This window comes from Lissotriton vulgaris, chromosome 2_1, assembly GCF_964263255.1.
Source record: "Lissotriton vulgaris chromosome 2_1, aLisVul1.2, whole genome shotgun sequence".
NCBI lineage: Eukaryota > Metazoa > Chordata > Amphibia > Caudata > Salamandridae > Lissotriton > Lissotriton vulgaris.
In genome coordinates this window covers 463,193,093-463,220,427 of record NC_141687.1, presented here as the reverse complement: position 1 = coordinate 463,220,427, position 27,335 = coordinate 463,193,093, and the positions used below count along the sequence as shown (strand labels likewise).

The following is a 27,335-nucleotide window of genomic DNA, read 5'->3' as shown; positions in this document are numbered from 1 at the left end:
CCAGCAACACCACTCACCCACGCAACGCCACTCACCCACGCAACGCCACTCACCCACGCAACGCCACTCACCCACGCAACAACACTCACACATGCAACGCCACTCACCCACGCAACGCCACTCACTCAAAGCAACACCACTCACACACGCAACTCACACACGCAACGCCACTCACACACAGAACCCCACTCATCCACGCAACCTCACTCATCCACGCAACCCCACTCACACATGCAATGCCACTCACACATGCAACGCCACTCACACATGCAACGCCACTCACACACGCAACCCCACTCACCCACGCAACCCCACTCATCCACGCAACCCCACTCATCCACGCAACCCCAATCATCCACGCAACACCACTCAAACACGCAACGCCACTCAAACATGCAACGCCACTCACACACGCAACTCACACACGCAACGCCACTCATCCACGTAACGCCACTCACACACGCAACGCCACTCACACACGCAACGCCACTCACACACGCAACGCCACTCACACACGCAAGGCCACTCACACCCACGCAAGGCCACTCACACCCACGCAAGGCCACTCACACCCACACAAGGCCACTCACACCCACGCAAGGCCACTCACACCCACGCAAGGCCACTCACACACGCAAGGCCACTCACACACGCAACGCAACGCCACTCACACACGCAACGCAACACCACTCACACACGCAACGCCACTCACCCACGCAAGCCCACTCACCCACTCAAGGCCACACTCACCCGCGCAACGCCACTCACCCACGCAACGCCACTCACCCACGCAACGCCACTCACCCACGCAACGCCACACTCACCCACTCAAGGCCACACTCACCCACGCACCGCCACTCACCCACGCACTGCCACTCACCCACGCACCGCCACTCACGCAACGCCACTCACCCACGCAAGCCCACTCAAGCCCACACTCACCCACTCAAGGCCACACTCACCCACGCAACGCCACTCAAACACGCAACGCCACTCAAACATGCAACGCCACTCACACACGCAACTCACACACGCAACGCCACTCATCCACGTAACGCCACTCATCCATGCAACGCCACTCACACACGCAACGCCACTCACACACGCAACACCACTCACACACGCAACGCCACTCACACCCACGCAAGGCCACTCACACCCACGCAAGGCCACTCACACCCACGCAAGGCCACTCACACACGCAACGCCACTCACACACGCAACGCAACGCCACTCACACACGCAACGCAACGCCACTCACCCACGCAAGCCCACTCACCCACTCAAGGCCACACTCACCCGCGCAACGCCACTCACCTACGCAACGCCACTCACCCACGCAACGCCACTCACCCACGCAAGGCCACACTCAACCACGCAAGGCCACACTCACCCACGCAACGCCACTCACCCACGCACCGCCACTCACCCACGCACCGCCACTCACCCACGCACCGCCACTCACCCACGCAACGCCACTCACGCAACGCCACTCACCTACGCAAGCCCACTCAAGGCCACACTCACCCACTCAAGGCCACACTCACCCACGCAACGCCACTCACCCACGCAACGCCACTCACCCACGCAACGCCACTCACGCAACGCCACTCACTCAAAGCCACTCACACCCACGCAGTGCCACTTTCACCCACACTGTGCAGTGCACAATAGGTCTCGCAGTAGGAAAGTTGGAGCTATTGGTTTTGTAAATGACAAAGCCCTTTATGTTTTTAAAATGAAAACAAAAATAAAAGGCATTGTTATTTGCAATTGTAATAGCTCCAACTTTCCTACTGCGAGACCTATTGGCAACGCCAGTGCTTGTTAGGTCAAGCATCAGTGCCATGTGCTGTCTGCAAGACCTGTTGTCTTGAATAAAACCACTCTATTCCCACCTCCTGCTTACAGTTGGTTCATTCCACCGTCATTCTTCTTTGCAGCCTCCTGTTTTGTTCTGCCAGCCGATACCTGACTTCCTTTTTGCCTTCCTTTCAGCTGAGGAGCACTGGTAAAGTACGGTGCACATACGCATGACTTATTTATTTCCTGTTTGGAAGAACTATTTATTATTGATTCTTTGTTTGCTGCTTGTCCTTTTAGCCTTCCTTTCGGCTGAGGAGCACCGGTAAAGTACGGTGTACATATGCATTACTTCTTTATTTCCAGTTTGGAAGAACGTTTTTTTTATTGCTTCTTCCTTTGCTGCTTGTTTTTTACTTCGTCTCCCCCTAACCCCAACACTCCGAGATCGCTGTTATTTTTTATTTTAATTAGTAGATCCTGTGATTTGTGTAATTAAATTTAGTAGTTTAGGAGATTTTCTAAGAATCACTGAACGTTGAGCCAACGCCTAGGCTCGAACTCTGGTCTCCAGCTCCCTAGTCCAACTGCTGCCTCCTTCTGTAATTCCAACTGCCATCTTGTTATTTGTTGGTCCCTCGTACACTCAAAGAGATTGAAGAATGCCAGCTCCAGTTACAGCTGCCCCCTTTCCATGCTCTCCGATGCATTTCCTCTCGCTGACCGGGCGTTGGTTGCCATGTGAATGAGGAGGCTACAACTCTGGCTGGCAGCGGGCTGTGCACTCAGTGCCTTGCAGTGTGAGTAAGGCTCGGTTGCTCTTCAGCATTCGCCTTGTTTGGAACATTTTCCTCAGTAAACTTCACCGCTTTTTGTTCAAAGTTGAAATCCTAGTTTACACAAAGGGCTTACTTTGCTTCCGAGCACCTGCAATAAGGAACACTGCCTTTGCGCCCGACTGAGCTTTGTTTACTGCTGTCACGAAGGGCTTACTTGTTTCAGAGCTGTAACTTCCTGGTACATGTATGACATGCTCACACTCTTTCATGCACCAACAAGCATCAAAAAAGCGACTGGTACAGATAAGCAGGCATCATGGGCGTAGGAAGTGTGGGGGACGCGGGGACATATCTCCCCCAGATTTCGGAGTGGGGGGGACACGGGGGGCAAGGGTGGGGGGACGAAGGGACAAAAGAATTTCCCCTCTCCCTTCTTTTTTTCGCAGGGCCATTAACTCGCGAAAGCGCTACCTAATGGCCCTGTACTTGACCTGTGACCTCACCTGCCTGCAGTCAAAGAGGCCACCCGCCCTCTGCCCTTTGTTATTCTGCAGTAAGGCTTGGCCAGTCTGGGAAGGGCAGAGAAGGAAAAAAAACTTGTCTCTTTTCTGTCATGCCCAGAGAAGGCAAGGACAGTGTCTGCTTCTCCTGCTCTGCCTCTGGTAGCTTCCCTCCTCCCCCCTCTCTCTCTCTTTATTCCCCCAGGGGCGGCCTCAGGCATGTGCAAGCTGTGCACCTGCACAGGGCCACCAAACCCCAGGGGCCACCACGCCAGGACTGAGGCACTTATAAATGGTGCACAGGCCCCGGCTGGGGCCCCTGAGGCTCTTAAGAAATGGTGCAGGGTCCCTAACGGGGTCCCTGAGGCTCTTAAGAAATGTTGCGGGCCCCGGCCGTGGCCCTTGAGGCTCTTAAGAAATGGTGCGGGGGCCCCGGCCTGGGCCTCTACCCTTGCTCCCTCCACAGGGCCACCATGAGCCTAGAGCCGCCCCTGATTCCTCCATCTCTTCCTGTCTCTGTCTCGCTTATCCTTAAGTGCTGATTTCAAAAGACAGCTGTTACATACTCTCTCTTGCCTCTCCTTTTTTCTTTCTTTATTTGTTCCCCGTGAAATGGATCCAAAAACGAGCAGAACACTGGCTGGAAATGTCCTAATTTTCTGACAAGGTTCTATTCCAAAGTACAACCTCGGGACGGAGAGAAAAAAGTATAGGAAAAATAATTAAATAACCAAATAAAGCAGTACAGCGTGGTCAGCAGACAGGCCAGATTGTTATTTACACCCATGCACATTAGCGCTGCTTTTTCCAGTGAAGCTCTACTTTCTTTTTTATCTTATTTCTTTGAACAACATTGTTTTCCCAGGGTGGGGGAAGTGCACCATTCATAAAGGGACTGCAATACCTGGTTGAGAGGTGGAGTGGAAAACGTTTAATATGAGCGTTTTCAACTGTTTTAATTATTTTAGCCTATAAAATGTGTACCGCAGGTCCGTGTTGAGGGATTTGGTATTTTTTAAACAAAACTGCTTACATTTTGTAAGGATATAAGCAATGGACATTGAAACAGGTCCCTTCCTGGTCCTGTAGTCATGTCCTGAAATTTTCAGGCAAAATCACTTACTGATTTCTGAATAATGAGTTTAAAACCATTAAGGTAACCATGTTGTTCCTGCTTACATTTCACATGCTTTGCTCATCCTTGCATTCAGTGTTTACTTTTTACAGGGTGTTACTTTTTTTCAGGCAGCATTTTACTCTTGTCCAATGCATAATTTGAATTGAGTCTCAGCACAATTGGGTTCTAGCTGAAGGCAGTGCCAGTTTCTCCCAGTGGTGCATTGTGGTGTTCAGTGGGGGAGACGATGTGGCACTCTGGCCAGAGCTGCCAAATTTGAACTGGAGCACCATTTTCAGCCTTCATGACCAGTCCACCAGACCACACTCCTGACAGGGCTCATTCCGATGCTGCACCTTAAAAGGCCTGATAGACCTTAGAAGCCCTGGTGTCTTAGCACCAGCAGGTGGACCGTAATAGCGGCAAGTGTGAGTTTACCTTGAAGGCCTGTCCACCACAATCCATGCAATTCACCTCCAGTCTTGCGAGCCGGCATACGAAGAAGCACACACTAGAGCGACAGTGACTCTGTCACTGAGGTCACAAGACCCTTGAGGCCAGTCCACCTCGTCCATTGGACTTTTTCAGCACTAGTTGCACATTAAACTTAGGGGGTGATTATAATGGTGATGGGACTGCCACATCACCGTGTCGTTGACCGTCCCACCGCCAATAATGACTGCATTACTGCCCACCATATTACAATGGTGGGTAGTTCCCTGGCAGTCGGAGAGACCGATCGCCATGCACACTTCTCCCTTCCATAGGGAAGGGAGAAGGCTGGGATCCTTGTGTCTTGCAGAAAGGAGAGAAAATGGTGTATCTGCTCTTCAGGAAAGATATATATAATGCAGAAAGGGCCAGAATAGCCACTCTGGCATTTCCTTTGTGGGCTGAAAGCTAATGATGCTGAATTTAAGTTGGTGTCTGCAGGTGAGGCGTAACTGTATTCTTTGTTAGAGACCGGTACATTATTTAAACCATCAGACTGTAAAACCGAACAAGAGAAAGGCATCAAGAGTTGTTGGCAGAAGGAGGAAGGGAAATAGGGAAAACAGAGAAAAAGGAGAAAGCAAAGTTGAGTAGAGTGAGATAATGTGGAGGGAGAGTACGTTGGTGGATAAAGGAGGCAGGAGATAAAATCAGATAGACAGCCGTGGTATTTAACAACCCAGCTCCGCCACGGATTCCCTCACTACCACCCTTTAATAGTGCTGCTCAAGTCTCCATAACCACTTTCTCAGATGTATTTAATTAGTTATATAGCGCCACTCATACCAGTGCAGGGTGTCAGCTTTTACATCATTCACACTACACAGAGGCAGTCAATCATAGGTGTGTAAATCTGTGTATAGGAAATGTTAAATAAAACTACAGGGTGTAGGAGTCACATGTCATCCATACTTGTAGACAGTATTGTTCAAGAGTGCTTGATCTGGATGTTGGAAAGTTGGTTAATAGTAGGGGCAAATGTATATCTGTCACCGGCAATAAGGACACTACCTCAATATATAGCTCCGTACCGGTCTTCGAAAATTATTCTCATGCTCAACCCTTGGTAGCTTGGCTGTGAGCAGGTATGTAAAGCATTTAAAAACACCAACTCAGTTAATAATTAAGACACAACACACAATAAAAATCCAACAACAATTTATAAAAATACAAAATATTTTTCTCTTTAAAATGAAAAAAATCTAATGGAGGGAACTAGGAATATGACTTTTAAAAATTTTGCACGATATAGCACAAAGAAACGTATATCCCCTGTTGGTACATCTGGTCACGCTGGACCTGCTCAAAGTCAAAGTTTCAGGCCGACCACGAGGTCTGTCGAAGATCTCAGCCAGCCCTGATTCGGGGAGGGTTCGCCGGCTTGCCTTGCAACGAACTCCTGATCAAACTTATGGAAGTCCAACCTCCGGAGCTTTCCAGCGGTACGAGCTAGGGATGCAGGCTGGCACACAGTTGATGGTGGGTGGCTTGGCTCTCATGGTTGGCCCCAGTTACCTTTTCTAAGTTCGGAATTAGAAATGTTTGCAGAGCTTTTTCTTGCAGGGTCCCTCAATGCTTTTCACTAGGCCGGATTCGGAGAGGGTTCGCCAGCTTGGGTTTCCACCTACGCCCGATCAAACTCTGGAAGTTGGACCCCTTGAGCTTTTCAGCGGGAGGAACCTGAACGGCAGGCCAACTCATGGTTGATGGTTGTCGGCCTGGCTGGCCAGAGTGAGTCGGTCCACTTTGGGAGCTTTTTACCAAAGTTGCTCCAAACTTCTCCAAACCTCTGGAACTTCTTCCTGAAGTTTCCCAAAAGTTCTCAGTGTCCAAAACTTACTCCAAGGGTCTGTAATCTCCAAGATAGTCCTTGAAATGGACTTCAGTTACCACAATCCACTTGGACAAAACCCTTTCAAATTCACTGGTAGTTCTCCAGGATGTGGATTCTTGGTGGTCCAGGTGTGCTCTGTTAACCTTAAGCTTGCAGGGAGTCCACTCTTTAATCCTTTTCAATCAAGGTAGTCCATAGGACTGCAATTCCAGATTGACCACACTTAGAGGCACCCTCATCTACAGACCACCAGGGACCCGCACACAATTCAACGAAGACATCACTGACTTCATCAGCCCACATGCCCTCACCTCCGAGAACTACATTTTACTGGGAGACCTCAACTTCCACCTGGAAAAGAATAACGACAGCAACACCACCACCCTTCTGGACAACCTGTCCAATCTCCGACTCAAACAACTTGTTGACACCCCCACCCACTTAGCCGGACACACGCTCGACCCTATCTTCACATCCAGCAAATACATCTCCTTTGATCACACCACAGCTCTCCATTGGACGGACCACAGCTGCGTTCACTTTATCTACAAAAAGACCACGACCCACATCCCACCACAACCTATTCCTTGAAGAGACTGGAACAAAATCACCACCGACCAGCTCTTCACATCGCTTAACCAAAACCCCCCCACCTTATCATCGGACCCAAACCAAGCTGCCACCAAATTCACACAATGGATCACCCACAGCGATGACGAATTAGCACCCTTGAAAAACCACCAGATCAAACAAGGTAACAAAAAGGCCCCCTGGTTCAACGATGACCTTAAGAAATCCAAGAAGTTATGTCGTACCCTCGAGAAAACCTGGAGAAAAAACCCAACCCCTGACAACCTGACCACCTTCAAAGACGCAACCCGCAAACACCACCAATTGATCCGATCCACCAAGAAATCAGCATTCAAGGATCGTCTCGACAACAACGCCCAAAACAGCAAGGAACTATTCAACATCGTCAAAGAATTCACCAACCCCACCGCCGGCACCAACGACATCACTCCCTCCCAAGACCTCTGCGAGTCTCTATCCTCTTTCTTCCACAAAATCGCCGACATTCATAACCGCTTTAAAAACCTGTCTGAAGAACAACCCACTCCACCCACCTCAGAACCAAAACAGCACTCTCACAACCTTTGCGCCTGGAACCCAATCACTACTGAAGACACCATCCGTCTGATGAACTCCATCCACTCAGGTTCACCAACTGACCCATGCCCCCACCACATCTTCAACAAAGCAGACTCCATCATCGCACCCCATCTCCGCAATGTCATCAACTGCTCCCTCAATTCCGCTACCTTCCAGATAGCTGGAAACATGCCGAACTCAGCGCCCTTCTGAAGAAATCCACAGCGGACCCCTCTGAGCTTAAGAACTACCGCCCCATCTCTCTCCTCCCCTTCCCGGCCAAAGTCATCGAGAAAGCCGTCAATAGCCAGCTCGCCGCCTTCCTTGAATCCAACAATTCACTCGACCCCTCACAGTCCGGCTTTCGAGCCAAACACAGCACCGAAACCGCCCTCATCGCTGCTACGGATGACATCCGAACGCTACTGGACAACGGAGAATCAGTTGCCCTCATCCTACTTGACCTCTCCACCGCCTTCGACACAGTCTGTCATAACACCCTCATACAACGCCTCAGCAACGTCGGAATACAAGGAAAAGCGTTGGACTGGATCATCTCGTTCCTCGCCGGAAGAACTCGGAGAGTCCGCATCCCCCCATTCAAATCAGAGGCCACCGAAGTCATCTGCGGCGTACCACAAGGATCATCACTCAGTCCCACCCTCTTCACCGTGTACATGAGTCCCCTCGCAACCATTGCGCGACAACACGACCTCAACATCATCTCCTACGCTGACGACACCCAACTAATCCTCTCCCTCACCAAAGACCCCAACACCGCCAAAACCAATCTACACGAAGGAATGAAAGAAGTAGCCGAATGGATGAAGAACAGCCGTTTAAAACTAAACTCGGACAAAACGGAAGTCCTCATCTTAGGATCGTCCCCCTCTGCATGGGACGACTCATGGTGGCCACCAGCCCTGGGCACAGCACCCATACCTACAGATCACGCATGGAACCTGGACTTCATCCTAGACTCCTCACTCTCGATGACCAGACAAGTCAACGCCGTTTCTTCATCATGCTTCAACATCCTACGCATGCTCAAAAAAATCTTCCCGCTGGATCCCCACCGAAACTAGAAAAACAGTCACCCACGCACTAGTCACTAGCCGACTAGATTATGGAAACACCCTTTACGCCGGAACCACAGCCAAACTACAGAAAAAACTCCAACGCATACAAAACGCCTCAGCCAGACTCATACTGGACATCCCCCGTCAAGCCCACACTTCCAGTCACCTAAAAGACCTCCACTGGCTTCCCGTCAACAAGAGAGTAACGTTCCGTCTCCTCATCCACGCACACAAGGCCCTCTACGACCTAGGACCAGAATGCCTCAACAAACGACTGTCCTTCTACACACCCACCCGCCAACTACGCTCATCTAATCAAGCCCTCGCCGCAATTCCGCGCATCAATAGATCCACCATGGGAGGAAGATCTTTCTCCTACTTAGCGGCCAAAACCTGGAATACCCTCCCCACTCACCTCCGCCTTACACAGAACCACCTCTCCTTTAGAAAGCAGCTAAAAACCTGGCTATTCGATAAGTAATGCACCCACCCTCCCCCAAGCGCCTTGAGACCCTCTGGGTGAGTAGTGCGCTATACAAATTACTGAACTTGAACTTGAACTTGCAACAGGCACCATCTTCAGTCCAGGGCCCGGTTGGTTCAAATCAAACTCCTCAGCAGCGATCCTTCTTCTCTCAAGTTTGAAGCAGCATAATCTGAGAGGCTTTGTCCATTTCAGATACTTTTTCCAAGTTCTCTGGGTCAAGAAGGAGGACACTCCTGTCCAATGAGGTGAAGGGCAATGCTCCAGGGTATGACCACATCCTCTAAAGTGTGGCATTAGTTTCCCAAAGAGAGCACAATTTCTCCAAAATTCATCATGGCTGATTTTCCAGCAGAGGGAGCAGAACTAACTACACCAGCCTACAGGATGGCTTCATCTACCTAGGTCCACTCCCCTTACATCTGGGAATTCCTCCTTAATCCCCCCATTGTTTACTACCCCTCCCCCTGGCTCTGGCATTCCTATGCCCAGCAACCTCTACTCCCAGACAGGCCTCCTAAATCTAGGGGTCATTTATCACCTCTTCAAACAGCCAGTCCAATCCACTTACATCTGACAAATCAAGGCAGGGCACTAGAGGGCTGAATTGTGGCTTGCAGACAAAGTCTTACAATTTGTTGTCTATGCATTTTAGAATAAATTCAACAATACCACATTGTTGCATTTATCATTAACATTCTTCTGAGTCCTTTAATCCTAGTTGTATGGCTTTCCTTTCTCCAGTTATTAATTAATAACCTCTTGCAATGTTAACCTATGGGCTGGGAATCTGCAATGGAAAAATTAACTGCCCAATTTCTCCAATACCAGGGCCAATATAAGGATCCTCCTTATTCCTACAGGACCCCCCCCCCTCACCCCTAGAATACATAGGAAAGACTTTAGGGGTTCTGATTATATCAAAATATTGCAGATCCTCACTTTACAGTGCTCCTAGCACAAAAGCCGATTTTGGGAAGCACTATAGTACAATGTAGGCAGTGAAATGTGCAATTTCACTAAACCCAGGGCATATAACACTCATTTTATAAGGGTCCTCCTTGTAGATACCTGACCTCTAACCCCTGGGACACCTAGGGGAACCCCTGTGGATACCTAATATGCCCCAACATTGTAGTTTATCAATTTGTAAGTGCCCCAAACCCAAAAGTCAAGATTGGAAACAATTTGCATTTTAAAAGCAGTCCTCCAACACAGGTCTGCTTTTAAACTGACCTCAGGCTACAGCAGTGCACACATGCAAGTGCAGGAAGGGCTGCTGGCCTCTAAACCACTATGCCCCTATATATACTAGGGACTTAAAGGTAGTTTCAATCCCCATGCCCTATTATGTACTAGGGCCGTATAGGAGAGGTCATGTCAATCATGGATGTACCCTAACCCATAGTGCACCCTAGTGTATGTAGGTGTTTTTACTGTATTTGTAAGTGTCTCTTTCAACATAGCACTGGCCCTGGGCCTGGTTAGTCAGAGGCCAGGGTCAGTCAGAGTGAGGTACCACCAGTACAAGTCAGCAAAAAGTTGGGGAGTGCCCAGGGCACAGATGGCTTTGCACACTAGAGAAGCACAAACCCAGAATTTAAAACATAACGCCATGGTTGGGGGTTCTCTTTAATAATCAGAATTGATTTCCATCCTAATGAACACATTTTCCAACCTTAGGATAATGAAAGACTGGGTAAAAATCATAACGTTCTAATCTATACCTTGCACTTTTCATGCAGCTCTTTGATGACGATTAATAGCAAAAGAATCTCTCAGACAAAAGCAGTAACTCACTGACCTATTTACATTATATGCATTTTGTGATCTGCCTGGTACACATTCTTTGCAGCAGGCATATTAACACATTGTGGCTACCTTACCATGAGTCAAAACTTCCAGTAGTCAGACCTCTGATCTCTCTCAATAAAGATCATTAATCACTGAAGTTATCTTCACATTTTTATTGTTGCCTGAAAATTGCTGGAGACCAGGAATGCAGCAGTGGGTACTTTTCAAACCATAATGCACTTACAAACATGACACCCCACACAAAGTCAGCGACCTTTTTTGCTTGGTGCATGAAGATGCAAGATTCATATACATGTTTTTTTAACATTTGGTCTGATTACTATGGGAATGTAAATAACAATAAAGCATACATGCAAACTGTGACTACATGCCTGCTTTACTCAATACTATGCGACTGTATTTGTTTAAAAGGCGGTGATTTGTATAGGGTCAATGGAAAGTCCACAAGGTTGTCCCTGTCCCCCCCCCCCCCCAGAATTTTTGTGTCTCCTACGCCCCTGGCAGGCATTGAATTCAGCTGGTCATCATGCGAGTATTGCTGGTCTATGCTGAGCACGGGGTCGGTGGTTCTGAAGGCAGACGGCACACTGATTCACAAGCGCCTGGGGCCTTGTGAAGTCTAATATCCGGAGGTGTCAGTATGAGAGCAACAGACACGTGTGACCCACCAAAGCAGTGCAGGTATCTGGGTCTGCAGCAAAACATATAAGGTATTTTAATAATGTTTGTGTAAAAAACAAGAAAAATTAACTTAAATGTTACTGGCGCAGCAGCTGATAATGCAGCACAAAAGTGTAAATAAATATAGCTTATTAACAGTGCAGGCTGTTGACTTATCAGTCACAAAATAGCCTACAGTATGTTGTAATATCCGTAAATAGGAGTGGAATTTTCAAGGCTATCCGCATAAAATGATCAGTCCCCTCCATCACAATAAATTCACCCTTTTCCAAATAAAATGTACCCATCATTGCTAGAAACGGCGCGCAATTTGAGAAAAAAAATCAAGCTGCCAGCGTCAGAACCTCACTCTTGAGTGCATGTAACATTGCCATCAGCGTCACAAAGAGTACCACCCATTGTGCCACAGCATTGTGTGATACCATACGGTGCTCCTGATATTACCATGCTAGACCCCCTGAACGCAGAGGATAGTTCAGTGTCACAGTGTCATTGCCAATCTAAGTAGTATTGTTATTAATGCCACATGAGTTTGCGATGGATGGACGGAGCACTACCATGCCACATACTGCTCGCGATAATATGGTAATTAATAGCAAGACATTGCTACGTGACTAAGCATTTTGTTTCTCATTAATTGTTATACTGTGCAGTTTTCCCCCACAAACTATTGGCATATAGCATAGTTGCAAAAATGTTCAGGCATCAGTTTGCCTGGGCCAGGCATTCCTCTTACCTAAATTAGATAATGCAATTCAGGGAACAGACATCATTATTCAGCCAAACACAACCTGAACACACAATACAAACATCCATCGACACACAGCTGCAGGTCTCCTCCTGCCCCTCATGCAGACACATTACTGGTGGGTATATACTCCTGGACAGCACAATGCCTGTTCTTTTCAGCACCTTCCAAAATCTGCCATTCTTACTCCTCTCACAAAACCTGCCCTTATCTACTCACCACCATAAACAAATACTCAACAGTGTTTCGCCTTTCCGACCTCCACACACAGATACACAGGCAATATGCCCATGTCCTGCTCTCTTTAAACATTAGCACACACCCAATCAGAGGCGCAACTAGAGGCAAATTTCAGGGGGGGCTAATTCTTCCAGCAATAGGCAGAGTGGAAATGCAGGGGCTCTAAGAAGGGGTGAAAATACAACAAAGCCTAGTTAACAAGTAAATGGTATTTTAAAGACCTGTGAAGTACTCTGGTGTGGCTGCAAATAAGACATTCACTAGCCTGGGAAGCTGTGACACACACAAAGGAGGGGCGGGAGGGCTGAAGTCCCTTAAGCCCAATGTGCGTTGTGCGCCTGTACCCAATATAGCTGTAGTAAATCCAAATACACAGATGTAGGTTCCAAGAAGGTTTATTCCAGAGGAACAGCTTAACAACCACAGGTATGGAGATAGGTCTTAACAGCTTCAGCTCCACAGCAATCCAGTAGAAGTCAAGGCAAAACATTCTGAGAAACATAGAGTAGTTCCAAATGACATATGATAATTCCAAATGACATAGGTCATGGAATACCACACACCTCCCCCCTTTTAAAAAAAAAATGAAAAGAAAAACAAAAGGAAAAAAAAAAAACAATAAAAGTAACATATGAGCAATATTGGTTAATACTTAAGATCTAACATAATCCTTGAACTTGGAAGGAACACATTTGACACGCTCACTACGTCTTAAGGAAGTCTCCTCAAAGTCAGCATTCAGCGAAGAATTATCAATTTCTACAGAAGAACTAGGTAAAATGTCAGAATGAGTCCCTAGATTAGAACTATTTACAAATTTATTCTCTAAATTGTCATATACCTCATGTGTTCCAGGAAACCCATTTGAGCTATGGTCTAAGTGGAACTTCTCAGTAACAATAGATTTTTGAGTGGGAGGAACAAGTGTAGTACTGGTCTTGCATAAAGAGATTCGCCTCAAGTTCCATATTTTACCTCCTTCCACCCTGACAGCTTTGCTAAAAATCTCAATGACCTTGACAGGATCAGACCATTTACATACCCTCCTGTGTGGAAGTCCACCAGACTTTACTCGAACAAGGTCACCAATTTTGATACTACAAGAATTGTACTTTCTTTTTTCAGAATGTTGGATCATTCTTTCTTGGTACTTGCCAATTTTATCCTTCAATTCCTTAAAATCTACTTCGTAAGAAGAGTTACTTCTTAGCCACCAAGGTAAAAGCCTAGAACCTGGTTTCCTACCACGTAATAGTTCAAAAGGAGACAAACCAGTCACCGTATTGGGAGATAAGCGATAGGTCAACAAGGTCGCTTGAAGCGCTCTTCTCCACTTCAAGCCACTTTTCACAGCCAACTGGCAAGATTCCTTAATGACCCTGTTGAACCTTTCAACTTGGCCATTTGCCTGTGGAAAGTAATTTGAAGTTCTCTTGTGTTTGACACCACAATTACTTAGGAAATCTTCAAACTCCTTACTAATGAATTGTGGGCCATTGTCCGAAACAAGTTCTTCAGGTAGACCTTCTCTAGCAAAAATTTCATCAAGAAATTCAATGACATATTCTGAAGAAGTTCTCTCAACAATCTTCAATTCAGGCCATTTAGAGAAGTAATCAATAAGAACTAATGCAAACAACTCTTTTCCCGACTGGTAGCTAAAAGGTCCAATGATATCAATGGCTAATCTACGCCAAGGGCCATTGGCATATTCAATGGGAGTTGTGTCAACAGATACACTCTTGACAGACTTGTCGCTCAGAGAGCAGGGAGAACAATTCCTGACCCAATTATCCACCATGGCATCGACACCAGGCCACCAGTAATGTTCTCTGATCCTCCTTTTAGTAGTAGACATTCCCATGTGTCCCTCGTGTGCTAATTTGCAAATAGTCTCTCTTAGTTTCAAAGGAGGAACAATTTTATCAGATCTAACAATAATGTCTTGTGACAACATCAAATCATCCTTAACTTTGTAGAAGGATGCCAACTCACCAGAGAGTTTCCTCTCTTCAGGCCAACCTTTAATCAAGAAGTCCTTGACCTGAATTAAGACATGGTCATTCATCATAGCTTCAAACCAGTCTTTCTCAGAAAAACAGAAAGAACCTTCTTGATTCAAGATTACGTTGACATCAGCAAGTGAAAATGCAACATCGCAATCAACATTTTTACCAACAGTTACAGTTGCAGGAAAACGTGACATACAGTCTGCATGGACGTTCAGACGTCCTGGAACATACACGACCTCACAACGATATTCTTGTAGCTTGGCCGCTAACCTTGCTAAGCGAGCGGTAAGTACCCTACCACCACCAGCAGATAACATGGTGATCAGTGGTTTGTGATCAGTTCTTAGAGAGAATTTAGTTCCCCACAAGAATTGTCTAAAATGCTGGGATGCCCAAGTACAAGCTAGTAGTTCCCTCTCAATGGTTGAGTAATTTTTTTCAGCATCACGTAAAGCTCTAGAGGCATATGATACTACAAACTCACCAGATTTGTCTTTTTGCATTAATACAGCGCCTAAACCTACATTGCTAGCGTCAACATAGACGATACATTCCTTACCTACGGAATACGGTTTCAAAAATGGGGCCTCTACTATTTTGTGTTTCAGAATTTCAAAAGAATCTTGTTGTTCTTTTTTCCATTCAAACTTTGCATTCTTTTTCAGTAAAATCCTCAAAGGATGTACAATGTCTGAGTAGTTTTTTACAAACTTGCCATAGAATTCGGTGAGGCCCAAAAAGGAAAGGAGTTGCTCTTTAGATTGAGGTGCAGATGCATTCACAATACTCTGAACATGATTTACTTTTGGTTTGATGCCATTGCTCGAAATTTCATGGCCAAGGTACTCTACTTTATCCTGCCTAAACTTACATTTAGTGAACTTTAATGTGAGTCCCTTAGATTTGATTTTCTCCAAAACAGAAAATAAGTTCTTATCATGTTCAATGCAATCTTGCCCAAAAATCAAAATGTCGTCTTGGAAGGCTATGGCACCCTTGCATTCCATTAGTAATTCTTTCATTAGACGCTGAAATACAGAAGCTGCACTTGCCAAACCAAAAGGCATGCGAAGGTATTGGAACATACCTTCTGGAGTGACAAATGCAGTCAACTTCCTGGAGTCCTCATGTAACTCCACCTGATGGTAGGCACTGGCTAAATCAATGGAAGAAAACACAGTGGCACCAGAAAGCGCAGAAATAAGTTCATGTATGTTTGGTAAAGGGTGTTTATCTATCCATATTTCTTTGTTAAGACTGCGAAGATCCGCACATAAGCGCAATTCGCCTGTGCTTTTAAGAGAAATTACAATGGGCGAAACCCAAGGGGAGGATTCGATGGGTTCAATTATATTCCTTTTGACTAAGTCATCCAAAATTTCTTTCAATTTGGGTCTGTAGGCCAAAGGAACATTCCTCACTCTATGTCTTACAGGCAAAGCATTATCATTCAAGATGATTTTGTGTTTGAAGTCTGCATATTTTCCTAATTCATCACTAAAAATCTCAGGAAATTTCTCAAGTACTAATTTAGTGAAACTACTGTTGGATACATCTACTGTTAAGTTCACCATGGAATCAGTAATAGACTTTTGAAAACGAGGTTCATCAACATAGACTGGAGGATTAGCATTGGGATCTAATTTGATTCCTAGACAACGTTGATGAGGCCAACCAAGAATGGATACACCTTTAGTGGATACATAGACTTTTCCCATCATATCCCAATTCTTAAAGTATAGCTTAGCCCAGAAAAAACCTTCTAAGGAGATTCTTTGTCCCGTGTAACCACCAGGGTAAATGTCTGGACTTAATAATTCTCTATGACTCCACAATTGTTCAAAAATATTTTTGCCGATAATGGTGTACCAAGCACAAGAATCAGTAAAAATCTCTACAGGTTTACCATCCATAATAATAGTACAAGAGGGGAATTTTTGCTGAACACATTCATCGACAGAAAGTATACAGTTCAAACTGTTAAGAACCTCCTCTTCTTCAGGAGATATGTAGTTAATTCTCTGACCTGATCTGCATACATTACCAAAGTGCCCTTTTTTCTTACACTTTACACAAATTTTATCCCAGGCAGGACAGCCTTTGTAATTACCCACATGAGTGGAACTTCCACATCTGTAGCAGAGAATAGTATTCTTTTTGACAAAATTTCTATTGTCATAGGAATTTTTAACAAATTCTTTTTTAAAATTAGTTTTGTTACCAGAAAAACCTGAAATCGGCTGATTTTTGACAATGGCTACTTCAACATCAGGAATATTTGTTTTCTGATTTCTCCCTCTTATTTCGGATACGAATATTTCTGAATGTTCTATGCCTTTAGCTATGTTCACTACTGCAGATAATGTGGTTTCAGTCCCTAACCAAAGTCTCTCTTGGATCTTTTTGCTCTTAGTCTTCATCATTATTTGATCCCTAAGGACTTGTTCGTAAGATATAGTTTCGAATGCACAGGTGCAAGCAAGTGAACGTAATGCTGCCACGTAATCTTCAATTGTTTCATCAGGTTTCTGCTCTCGAGAATAGAATTTGAACCTTTCCATTACGGTGTTTATTCTTCTGCCGAATCGAATTTTCATTTGTTTGGCAGCTTTATCAAACACATCCATATCACCAGCATCATCTAAGGGTGGTAAGTTGTCGAATTCTTTAATTCCAGCACCCCCTAGACAATGTCTCAAGAGAGCGAGTTTTCTTTTAGCAGAACAACCATCTTTTTCTAATACTTCTACATATGCAATGAACATGGGATACCAAAGATCCCATTCTATTGAAGGATCACCTGCAACTTGAAGAAAATGAGGAGGAGCAGAAATATTAGACATTTGTAAATACAGATGAAAATAAACAATATAAGTAATTGAATTATCCTGAAACCTGAAAAATAAGAATATTAGTATAACTGGTGTGCAAATCACCGTAGTAATGGATTTGCTGAAAATGTCGTTTTTCTCTGTAAAATGAGGATTTGCTGAAAATGTCGTTTATTCTCTGTAAAATGACTGAAGTCTTTGCTGTTTATTCTATTGTAATTCAGAGTATATTTCCTTAAAGATCGCTTAAGAATGTGAGAAGAAGCAGGAATGAGTCTTGAGTAACTTTGAAATGTTACCGGTAATCGCGAGGAAATTACTTCAGCCCTTCACCAATATGGCCGCCAAGAGCGTCACGCATGCGCAATGACGTGCGCAATGACGCGTGTATCCCAGGATGCAACTGCGCGTCAATAACAATGGCAGGGCGAGGAGACTCGAAGAACGCCTCGTGAAAGAAACGAACTACGAGGTTCTCGAGGTGAGTCTCTTTAAAAGTAAACAAGCAGGGAAACGCACTCCCGTGTAGGAAAATGAGAAAACGTGCAACAAGTATTTTCGGGTTTGTGATGCCTGGAACACACCGCTCGATAGGTGCGGTCGAAAAGGCAACAAATCGAAAGTTGGTAAAGTCAATGAAAAAAGAAAACTTACATTTGTTCACGTTTCTCGCGTTTTCATGAAACAGGTCTTCTGCACAATTGAAGTAAAAGTCTTGTCTCACGTTTCAAAATAAGCAGGTATCTCACACTGAGGATGTAGATTCTTTAGAGATTGAAAAGGATAAAAAAAAAAAAATGACCAATCCAGGAGAAAAAGAAGTGAACGCTGTTTCCTTCTGAGAACTGGATCCCCAATCGTCGCCAGCAATTATGTAGTGAATCCAAATACACAGATGTAGGTTCCAAGAAGGTTTATTCCAGAGGAACAGCTTAACAACCACAGGTATGGAGATAGGTCTTAACAGCTTCAGCTCCACAGCAATCCAGTAGAAGTCAAGGCAAAACATTCTGAGAAACATAGAGTAGTTCCAAATGACATATGATAATTCCAAATGACATAGGTCATGGAATACCACAATAGCATTTTTAATCACCCGCAAGCACAGTACCTATTCTTTCCTGCCTACGGCAACACCACAAACCAATCCACATCCAGCCACTCTTAGGATTCTTAATACTGTGAATTTTCCTGTTCTTCCGACTCGAAATTTTGTTAGCTCAGGAGAATGAAACATATAAAAAGGAAATCCATAACACAGCAACTGCTTTCTTTGGTCCTTCACTGTCTCTGCCTGCTGTCTGCCTCACACACAGTTATGCCTACATACTTTGCATACAGCATACATTACTGACACCCATCTGTTTGCCGCTGCATACCTCCTTAGGATATGAAGTTGTAATTGAGAACAAGTTCTGTGTCTATCTGCCTGCCTGCAATTTAGCTTTTGCTCACTGTAACGGCCCCCTTGCTGTCAAAACACATGGGTAAAAGACATTGTCATTTATAACACCAATACCTGTAACTCTTGTTACCTTTTTTATTCGGACACAACAGCTTTGGTGATTTAAACTTAGACATACAAAATTATATTTTCTCTTCCTTGTACAACTTAAAACTTGTTTTCTGCAGTTGTCCTTCTATTGAGCCTTTATGTAAGTTATGTGGTCGCCGACTGCAAATTTACTCACCAGCAGGTTGCGTGTCAGGATCAGTCGTTTGGGGCTAATTAGAGCAGCAAAATGGAAAAAAATTTGAACAAAGGCAAGTCATTTTTACAGCTTTTTATCCTTAAAGCCCACTTTATGGCCCCCTCCTTATTCCTTTTCCTTCACTCAGCGATACTCTGACTATGATACAGTTTCTAGTACTTTGCGTCAGTAGCTCACATCACACCTGTTTTCTGATCCTTAGGTTGACTACAGTCAAAGTACTCTGATGTCAACAAACTATGCACAAATCTTTTGTACAGTGCAAACTCTCCCGTAATCTCTGCACATTGCTTAAGCCTGGTTTACTCTAATGGCATGGGTTGGTCACTCTAGTGGTATAGATCTATTAACATTCTTAAGATAAAATTGGCTCTTGACGGTTTCATAACAAGCTGTCACATGGGTTTCAGATTGTCTGTGGAATGCATCTGATGTCACAAACTCCTTCCCAGTGTTTATCATAATGCCTAGCAATGTCAATCCAAACCACATAATTCTACACCACATACATCCACAACACTCCAAACAAAAACATATGGCTAAAAGACATCGTCATTTACAACGCTATTTGCTCCAACTCTCACAAATATGAGACCTACTGCATTGCAAATGCTTGTTTTATTTGTATTAAGTTTCATACACGTATAAACAACAAAACAAATCCATCTCCACTATATGAGGCTTGTATTCAGGCATACAGTCTAAAATAATCAGCCCCTCGTTTTAGTCCCAGGCTTGACCACATCCCTTGGTGAAACAATACATGATGGTGTCCCACTCCTCGTGGCCTTCATTTCTTTTAGAACCTCCCATACTCCTTTGCCTTGCTATTTTCGACTTCTTCCAGACCATCATCATGTTGGCTCTCTTTCTGTTATCCACAGGCCCCACATTTGTCAAATGTATGTGGATAGCCCCTTGCTTGATGTACTAACCTCTCTGCCCCCCCCCAAATAGCAGTCCATACCTTCTTCCCACTCCTGCAATGTTAGCAGTGACCTCTTCCCTAGCATTTAATCAGAGAATATTGCTTCATGTATAGGTGGAAGGTATTGTGACTAGGCGGATCTGGACCCCCTAGGGATGTAATGTTATATGAGGGTGTCACCAAGGATATTTTCATCTACCTGAATGTGTATATTTCTGATTTAATTTGTAGTATTGAGTGGTGTGAGTGTAATGAAAGTACTTTTCCTTTTAAAAGAAAAAGCACCGATTGAACAATAATTTTCATATTTTTTTTAAAGCAATTTTATTGATTTCCAATGAACACATATGCAGCAATGAAAACACAGCCAGTTTATCGCACAATGAGCAGTACATAACAGTGACTAGTCCTACTAGGACTAGCAAGCGACAATGTCCACATGGACATGTCCATAGGGAAGCCTCCGGAAGTTCAGTCTTCTACCACCCCAACCCATTTACCCCACATCCTTCGAAACGTTTTAGGTCAGCCGTGGGCAGCAAACATGGAGCGCTCTAGCGCTGCACACCAATCTACCCCCCTGTGCCACTGTGTCTGTGTCGTTTAGCTACCATCAGAGCCGTAGTGAGACAAAGCTTCTCTGCCCTGTTCCCGTCCAGACCATCAGTAACTCCCAAGAGTATGTTTATAGCGTTCAGCGGGACCTCCAAGCCCAGGACCTCAGTAAGATCAGCGGTCAGTAGCTCCCAGTAATGAGTGATATCGGGACAGAGCCATACAATGTAATAAAAATCCGCTTGGGAGCAGTGACAGGAAGCATCATGCCAGAGCCCAGAGCGATGAAAGCGCAGTGGCGTGAGGTAGGCCGCGTGTAAATAGTATACTTGAACTAATCGGAGCCGCGCAGAAGCTGTAAGTATTTTAGGGGCAATCAGAGCATCCCTCCAATCAGCATCATCTAAAGAGCCAATCCAACCATCCCATTTAACCCGGATAGAGGAAATGTAATTGGGGGTGTTATTTGTGAGGGAACGATAGATGCTTGAAGTCCCCCCCCTTCCCCAAATTACCAGTCATGACCTCTGCTTCAGGCGGGTTATATTCGGGCAAGGAGGTGCCTTCCGAGATGTGCATATGGAGTGCATGGCGCAACTGAAGATATCGGTAAAACTGAGAGGCGTGGAGGGAGAACCAGGTCTGTAGATCTGAGAATTCACAAATGTGACTCCTGCGCCAGACATCTCCTAGCTGAGAAACTCCAATGAGGTCCCAGGATCTAAAACCGGAGGGGGAGGCTACGTCTTTGAGCTGTGTTCCGCACCACAAGGGGGTATATTGGGTTAATTTGCCTGTCCAGCGGGTGTTGCGCAGGGCGGCTCGCTAGGCCAAAAAAAAAAACACAAGTAACTTCTGGCAGATTGTGGGGGATAGCAGTTCCGTAGAGCATCCCTTGAATACCAGAGAAACCCAGAGCATGTAGTTCCAGACGATAGGCTGGGTCCGCCCAACCACCATTGAACCAATCGTGCACAGTAAGAAGCCTGATCTTCAGATAGTAGAGACATAGGTTCGTCATTCCCAAACCCCTTCAAAGGTCGGAATCTTGCATTATTCGAGGGCCAACCTTGGCCTCCGACCCCCCCCCTCCCCCCCCCCCCCATAGGAATTTAGTAGCCAAGCCATCCATCTCACGGAACCAGGACCGGGAGAAGGCGAGGGGCTTGTTTTGGAGCATATAGAGGAAACTGGGCAGGTCGATCATCTCAAAAAGAGCGATCCTGCCCATGAGGTTCAGTAGCAACGTTTGCCATCGGAGGAGATCAGCGTGAACCCGCTTCACCAGAGGGCTGACGTTGAGAGACCAGGCGAGATCAGGAAGGAGCGTCACCCAGATCCCCAAGTACTTGAACATCTGCCACCGGAGACGGATCGAGGACTGCCAATTGAAACACTCTCTCGACAGATTAAGGGGGACCAGGACCAACTTGGCCGTGTTCAATCTGAGACCAGAAACACGCTCAAAGAAGTGCAGAGCTCGGAGACATAGAGGGCTGGGTCCGACAGAAAGATCAGGACTTCGTCGGCGTAGAGGGCCATCTTGTCCTCTGCCAGACCAGGCCATTGCCACCCCGCGCGAACAAGAGAGGCAAAGGGCTCCATCGCTAACGAAGAAGGAGGGGTAAGAGGCGGCAACCTTGCCTCGTGCCCCTCCTAATGGGAAAGGGGCGCAAAAGGGCTCCGTTAATCATCACCTGGGCCCGTGGCTTGCAGTAAAGGATCTTGACCAGATTACGAAAGAGGGACCCAAATCCCATCTCCGAAATCACCGCCTCCAGATACCACCAATCCAAGGAATCAAATGCTTTCTCGAAATTCACTAGGAGCAAGGAGAGCTAGAGAGTCAGTTGTTGTTGGTTTGCCAGAGCAAGGTGGAGCCATCTGAGGCAATGCTTGGTACCCCGGGCGGGCATAAAGCTGCATTGGTCCACGTGGACAAATGTGCTCAGGTGAGGGCGTATGCGTTGTGCCAAGGCTGAAGCAAACATTTTGAGCTCTGAGTTGATAAGGGAAATAGGGCGGTAATCACAGCATTGGGCAGAGGGGGGCTGAGACTTAGGAATCACCACAATGGTGGCCAGATCCGTTTCAGGGCGGAAGGAGCTGCGGTCTACTGCCTCATCGTACAGTGCCAGGAGTTGGGGGACGAGCGTGTCCCGGTGAGACTCGTAGAACTCCTGTGGGAGGCCATCTGGTCCCGGCTATCTCCCGCCATACGGGAGATAGCATCAAGGATTTCTGCCGGAGTAATCGGGAGATCAATGCCCTCTGCTTCAGCATCAGCAAGCCGCTGGATGGGGAATCTTTCACTCCGGAGGAGCTCCGATTGGACAAGGTCTGGAGATTGGGCAGAGTACAAAGAAGCATAGTAAGAAGAAAAACATTAAATAACAGCTATACCTACATATGATCGTGGAACCAAGTTAATAATATTTGTAACGAGTCTCTCCAATGCTGCTTTTTTATCACTCAATAATTTGAAATATATTTTGGAAATTCAACCATTTCTTTCCACACATGAGCTTTTTGGGTCCCTAACGCACTTTTCAATGTTGGCATTCATATATTAATTCAACCATGCAAACTCTTCTTATTTAGTAGTCTGGGCTACACACGGGAGAGATATTTACAGGTCGTTGGAGATCTACTCAGTAGCTCACGGTCTGCTTGTTGGAGACGCTCTGGTTAGTTTAACCTATTATTTACAATGAACATAAAGTAGACCCCTATCAGCCATTGGCTTGTTAGGGTAAACATAACTCAGTCATTGCTTTAAGAAAGTGTCACTCACATCTTGGATCAGTCTAGAGAAGTTTTTTTGTCTTACCATCATGATTTCCAGGTGTTTGGTGTATTATTCTTTGTACTATCCTGAAGGTGCTATTTTACATCTGAAATAATCTCAATCATAACACTTTTTGTTACATTCAATTGTAGATATCATATCTGCATTCTGTACTTTTTTTTCACTTCCGCAGGCATTCTTAAATGTTTATGTTAGGCCTTGATTGCAAGTCTGATCTTCCTCAGCCAGTTGGTTTGTTGAGTTGTTGTCCCTTTGTAGATCAGGAGAGCCTGGCACTAAGATGGCAGCTCCAAAATCTTACAAGATCAACCATAAAAGCTGCAACAATGTGAGACTGTTAGTGGCAATCTTAGGGTCAAGGTGCCCCATCTTCCATCAGCGCTTGTGGAATCCTGATGTTACTGCCCAATGCTTGCTGGAAGGTAGCTGAATGCATTTTACCAGTGATTCTTTAGAAAATCTTCACCTGAGTACCTCTACTCCTTCTGTGAAGGATTCCCCCAATGTGCGCAGTGCCACATCAAAAGATGAGTGTACTAAAATTTCACATTTCTAGTCTTCATTCCCATGAGCTGATATGATAATAGTCCTCCTTTAAAAACGGATAACAGAAAAGACAGCCAACTTCTTCCAAGTGTTAGTACGATGAAGTACTGCATTTAGAAACACAAAGCCTCAGAGAAAGCAAGCACTTGCAAAGTTAATGGGACAGGCTTTAATGTGCCAACACATGCAGGTACAAATATTCACCAAAATTGTTTACATGTGTTGCATGCAAACATTGTTTATTACATTAAAGCCAGACCTAATGGTGGTGTTTGTGTGTGTGGGGGTGGGGGGGAGTAACAAGGAAGCTGTGCTTTCTGTATAGAATGGATTTAGGCGATAACCAATTGAATGTGACAAACAGCGTGATGACTGAGAGCATAATTGAAATAATCCTTCACGGATGCCCATAGAAGTGCTTCCTAGGAGGCCAAATGATGCCGAAACATCCAGTGGCATGATTCATGGCCCTCAGAATTGTCGAAAGGCCATTCCTGTATCACCTGCCGAGCTGGCAACGCGTAAATACCAACGTAATGTGGAGGGGGTGTGGGAGTAGCAAGGAATCGATTGAGCATGTGGCATGTCTTTGCCCCGCACTACTCGACGACCGAAAGATCATGTTAAAGAGCAAATGGAATAAACTCTGCACTCACACGTGCAGACAAGCCATCCTTGCATCTATGAATCCGGACAACTCAATGCTCAATATCCGGTTCACCATGTTCATGACAAGAGCAGCAAGAAGATTCATAATCAGAGAGAGCTAGCAAGTAAACAACGGTCAACAATAAAAGGGAGGACCAACCCCTCTGTTCCATCAAATTGCAGTGTACCATGGCCTCTTTCTTTACACAGATGATCTCTCCACCTCTTGTGTGACCCAGGGCCATTAAACCATCATTTGTAAGGTCTCCACCATATTTATGGACCCTCGTCCCCAGTAGTATCCACCATTTAATTTCAATGACTATGGTTTTGTTCTGTGACCTTACCAGATGTTAAACCAAAAGGGACAACAACGGCCCCCAACTGTTTTTCCAAGTATTTATTAAGAAGTTGTACAATTTAGACAAAGTAAATTGTTTTTTGCTAACAAAAATAGATTGATAGGTCCTTTTTAATTTTTTAGAGATGTACTCTAATTCACTGTGATGATACAAACTGACTAAAACGGACATTCATAGGAAGATTTTTAAAGGAAAATAATAATTTTTTGAGAATAGACACGTTTTTTTTTTGTACCACGTGTAAATACTTTAGTAATACTGATACACGTTTTTATTATAACTGATGCATGTTTACCATTGTAATGCTTTTTATTAATCAAACAAAGTTTCTTCTTCTTCCAATGGCATGAGCTGAGACAAAAATACTCTTCTGGGCAAAGCCAAATCCTCTCTATCTATATTAAAGAGCTGGTTGCAAACAGCTGTACTTAAAGCCCGCCATAAAAATGGCAAAGGCAGGTTGACGTGTCAAAGCATGCATCTGTCAATGTTTCAGACACGGCAGAAAGAGAAAGAACCTTCCAAATAAACCTGTTTAGCAGACGAGCAACAGACTCAATGGAGCAGCTTTTCTTGTTCTTTCCCAGCAACAAGACCATACAAAATACTAAGTAATTTGTCAAACGTGCATAATTATTTGTCAGAAAAAATCCGATGTACGTTAAAGGTAGGGATATAAACAGTGTTCACTTTACCGGTGACTCTACGGATGTGCCTACACCAACAAGCACTGGCAAAGCCAATCTACATGGCTTTAATATATTAAACCACTCAAACACATGGATGAATGAGGCAACGCGGTTTATGTGCATTAGCGCATTAAATCCAGACCTATTCGATTTGCCAATGCTTATTTCCCTTTTACTTCTCCATAAAGCACTCCGCACTTTTCTGACGATTCTGCAACTTATGAGCAGATGATATTCCCCGTTCAATTGGGGCACAGAGCTAGTCAATTGCATAATAAACACCGCTAATAATTCCGAAAGAACCCGAAAATGCTTAGTTGTCGGTAAGTGTAAAGCAATTTGTAGTCTTCGGTCCATTTGTCTGTATTTTTTTGTACCTGTTTTTTAAAGATCTTGTGCTGTTCAGATCAGGCAGCGAGTTGAGGTGCATACTGAAGACGGGCTCCACAACAGTTGGTTTGAAACATTTTCTCACCATTTTCTTGCATTTGCATCTCACTTGCCCTACATATTTGTCTGCCAAGATAAACTCAGTGTTTTATATAGAATATATACATAGCAGAAGTCAGGATGTGGGAGAGAATGCGGCCTTACGACCAGGATTGCCGATTTTGGAACTGGGGAATGAGTTAGCAGTCTCGGCGTCGACCCAATATCCCGTGATTCTCGGCAAATCACTTAATCTCCTCGTACCTAAAAACACGAACGTGTCCTTTGTAGCTGATGCTCCTGTAAAGAACTCCAATACCTTTGGATCGAGTTTGCGCTTTATAAAACTGCGGAAAAAAGTGGTGTCCAAACTTGACCAGTGCCAAGTGCTCTAAGCAAACAGAAACACATTGAGGCGTGAAAGAGTAATTGCTGATCCGAATCTGGCTTCCGGCTTGAACACTGTCGAGCTTGACGTGCTCAGACCGGCGAGGGCGTGGTCTGTATATGTACATAAACTGCTCAGTTGGAGCCAGAGTCTCCCGGTCAGCGGGGGCAGTAGCTTGCATACAATACAGATCCAATATGGTTTATGGACTGAACTTCCATTAGGGAGGGTAAAGCACGGTTGTGATTGACAATATTTAAAATTGCGTTTATTAAAATATCTAAAAATGTAAATGGTTATCATAGTAAAACCTTTTGTAAAGCATCATCGGATTGGGATTAAAAATTCGGCGAAGGCACATGAAAAATAGTGGCCCGCATTTGCGGATTGCAGTTTTTCATGAAACGCTGCTAGATTAATAACATTGGACTTATTTTTGCAAAACTGTTGGTAAACAAAAGTTTATCGGGGTCAATAACATTCGCCAAGACTAGAAACTCTGCAGCTTTGAAAACCGAATATTTACTTGCAGTGTAAATGCCTGGCACAACATAGGCATTTACCAGAGCTTTTAGTGGCCCGCGTCCTGCAGGTGCCATCACCCGCTTTTCTAAAAAGCAGGTGCAGACAGGTCCCTATTGGGCTCTCCAATTCTGCCCTCACCCTCAGGGTGAGAAAAAAATATCTTAACTCTGCAGCAGTACA

General features: G+C 45.0%; 1 protein-coding gene across 2 annotated transcripts in view; it reads left to right on the top strand.

Annotated features, from left to right (window-relative positions):
* INPP1 (inositol polyphosphate-1-phosphatase) overlaps positions 1-27,335 on the top strand; it is a 132,049-nt gene that overhangs the window by 7,682 nt on the left and 97,032 nt on the right. Inside the window, exon 2 of one of the 2 annotated variants that reach the window (XM_086955370.1) lies at positions 1,944-2,011. The exons of the other annotated variant lie outside the window; for it this stretch is intronic. The gene's annotated coding sequence lies outside the window, so the exon portion shown is untranslated. The remainder of the gene's footprint in view (positions 1-1,943; positions 2,012-27,335) is intronic. 2 annotated transcript variants of the gene reach the window in all.